The sequence below is a fragment of the Schistocerca serialis genome, chromosome 5, assembly GCF_023864345.2.
Source record: "Schistocerca serialis cubense isolate TAMUIC-IGC-003099 chromosome 5, iqSchSeri2.2, whole genome shotgun sequence".
Lineage (NCBI taxonomy): Eukaryota > Metazoa > Arthropoda > Insecta > Orthoptera > Acrididae > Schistocerca > Schistocerca serialis.
The window spans coordinates 786,525,776-786,529,315 of NC_064642.1; the positions used below are offsets into that span (position 1 = coordinate 786,525,776).

Below are 3,540 nucleotides of genomic sequence, written 5' to 3' on the forward strand. Positions count from 1 at the left end.
ATTTCTTTCAATTCCTGCAACTCCTCGGACTCTGTTTGCCTTCATTGACTACCCTGCTTTGTATCTGGCATCATATCACTTCAAGTTTGTCTATTACAGCTCAGACAATGCTTTCCGATTTCTCCTACTGATTTCGATATATGCTTGCTTGAAGCATAAAAACAAATGCGTATCTTCTGTGTCACTCTCTGGTACGGGTTGTATTCTGTCAGATTCCCCTTTGCTCAGTACCAGGTTCCTCTCAGTTGCCATAGCAAATGTGTCAACTTTTCCCACGACGCCGCCGACCTCAGTCACAGGTGTCTGCAGTGCAACTTTTTGTCGTGCCACCTATTGACTCTTGCAGTCACGTTTCTAGTCTTGTTCCGCACGCATCTTCTTAATTTGCTCACTATGTGGTGTCATCCGGACATGAACCATCAATTCATGCTTAATGGCCATTACATGGTTCCTGAAACGCTCAGCTATGTCCCAAACACCGTGCTGTTACCACTTTCTTCTGAATCGACTGAATAGTCACTTAATTCTTAGCAACAACATATTCCGTTTTGCCTTCGAGTTCATCAAAATCTCCTATTTTGATCGACAGTTTTTCTATCCTGCTCGTCGTTTATTAATGATCACTGTCTACTCATCTCATTTCTTACAATGTTTGCCTATTTTGTTGTTTAGACTCTGCAAGAATAGCATGACTCAACCAGTCAGCGAGTATGTTGAAATAGTCAACTCAGGCCGGTGAGGCGATTCTAGCAGGCTGTACCCTTGTCTCAATACACGTGCTCACATCTAACGGCCTCGTGGCGGACTGTTATTAATGTCAGAGATTAATTCATATGACTTCAGGTAATAAAACGGTCTACTCGCAAATACTTTCATTAATTTTCCTCCAAAGAAATGTACACACGCCCACAGTAGTAGTCAAATTAAGACAATTTTGTTGGTCAATACCAGTAATAACACAAACAGAATCTTTCCATCCTGAAAGAAATAAACTACTGATAATTACACACTATTATAGTTACCCGTTTTACACAAGGAAAAATCTTAGGCAGGAAGCCACGCGAAAGGGGGTAAACACAATTTCACTTCTCTTTGGTAATTATATTTCTTATGGGAGATTACACTTTAAGATGTGCTTCTGAACACATGACATTCTCTGATTAAAAGCCCGTCTTATTACAAGAATAATCTGGCCTGATAATCGAATTACTGTATTTCATAGTACAGTATCAAACGGCACCACATCTCTTAGCACAATATTCAATGAACAACGATTAATAGCACAATGAATAATGCATGTGCAGGCGAGCAATCATCGAAGTTAACGTCTCGAAGGAATTCCAGCTTTTCCTATACAGATGATTCCTATTTCTATTCAGTACTTTGGCAATCATCGGTTCCCCATTCTAAGCGTATTGCTCTCTTGCGAGGAACCTGACTTTGATGTGAGAAACCATGGCTTAGGTGATCATTTACTTGGCCAACAGGGTGTCTATTTCATTTGTAGTCGACGTTTATTTTCTTAAATTCCGTGATTTGGCGGGAAAAATTTGGGGCACCTTTAACACATTCATTATACAAACTGGTATATAAATTATCGGATTAGAATAAATGGCTCATGTTTGGTTAACCTTCTTACACAGGATATGACTGGGAATGGACAACAAAACTGACCAGTGGCTGATTCATGTTATTAGCCCACCCCATGTTCATCCACTTAATAAAATTGTGGGCAAACATATAGGCTACAAGCTAGGGTGGGATAGCTGAACAAAGAGCGAGCGCACTGTCTAGCTTGTGAAATTCATATCAAACACACATCCACATCCACAGGATCGCAAAAACTGAGGAAAATGGTTACTGAAGTATGATGAACATAGCATCGAGTTATTTGTTATACACAGACTGAAATGTTCTACACAATGGAGAGCACCACTGCTTGATAGCTTTGAAACCATGTGCACCTGGGCTAATGGGGGACGAAAACGGACACGATAATAACAAATAAACAAACATAAGGATGTATTCAAATCGTCTCAAAAACTTCTCTTTTATCTTTACTGGTGGATTAGTTTAATATATAATCAGTGTGGCTGTGAGTGAAGCCCATTATAAATACACACATCCATGAACGACAAGCTCAAATAATTCTCAGAACAATATAGGCACTGGTTAATATTTCACTCGACGTTTAGTGACTCGTTGTATCCAGAATTTAATACATACAACATTGGAGAATGCTATACTTTGACAGCTGTGAAAAATGAGCACGTGGGATGATGGTTCTGCTGTCCTCAGAGAAACCAACACTAGAATTGACTGAAACTCATTTAAAAAACTTAAACTTATTTGTTACGCTGTAGAACTACCTTAAAAGCACTCCGTCTTCAGGCCACGAGTGGCCTACCGCAACCATCCGACCGCCGTGTCATCCTCGAAGGCGGATGTGGATAGGAGGGGCGTGGGGTCAGCACACCGCTCTCCCGGTCGCCATGATGGTATTCTTGACCGAAGCCGCTACTATTCGGTCGAGTAGCTCCTCAATTGGCATCACGAGGCTGAGTGCACCCCGAAAAATGCCAACAGCGCATGGCGGCCTGGATGGTCACCCATCCAAGTGCCGACCACGCCCGACAGCGCTTAACTTCGGTGATCTCACGGGAACCGGTGTATCCACTGCAGCAAGGCCGTTGCCCGTAGAACTACCATAATTCAACAACTGTAGAAAAACGAAAACATGAATTGGCGGTGAACAAAGATGGGCATACTAGTCGCGATGAAGGAAATGCTACAACTGAATCAAGTATACCCGAATTCCTATGTGAACTATCTGTTACAGGATATTAACTAGGTTCTAATACCTAAGGCATGTGATTCGTAACCACATACCGGTGGTTCAACATTGCACAAACCAGTCGCGATCAGACTGCACTCTTCCAACAGAATTTACAAATATAACCATAATCTGATGGCCTCATGGCACTTTGCTAACATAGATAACCCTGAAAGTAAAGGGATCTGTTGATATTATTAGTAAAATACTCATTCCAATACCTGAATCCACAAAACGAGTCAGATGCTCTGTGCTCTAACAGATCAGTTACTGACTTAGAACTTCAGAGACCGAATGCCAATTATCAGGGTCTCTGAGAAATGGCTCCGTATTCAAAACAATGGCCCGGGGGGGGGGGGGGGGGGGCAGGAAAACCTGTTGGTTGGCGGTGACCAAGCATAGAAATATGACAAGATAAAGTTCGATCCATGGTATATCTTTGAAGCATCCTCATTGTCTTTCTCCTTTCCTAAACTTTCGCATGAAGTTAGGTTAGCAATTCCGTGCTAGTCGGGCTCTGTGGTTGCCTGGCACAAGCGTCGAAACTTACAGTACACTCGTTTTGATGCAGTGAAGTGAATTAATGAACAAGTTGGTCCATTTCTTCTCCACAGGCCAATGGTTCACAGAACAGCTAACAAGAGAGTCAATGTTGTAGGTACGCAAATCTCATCAGAATGATAATAAAGAAGTTGTATTATGGTCTA

General features: G+C 41.9%; 1 pseudogene; it reads right to left on the reverse strand.

The window, feature by feature from the left end:
• Nucleotides 1-2,577: 2,577 nt before the first annotated feature.
• LOC126482929 (5S ribosomal RNA) lies at nt 2,578-2,695 on the reverse strand (annotated as a pseudogene).
• Nucleotides 2,696-3,540: the final 845 nt, after the last annotated feature.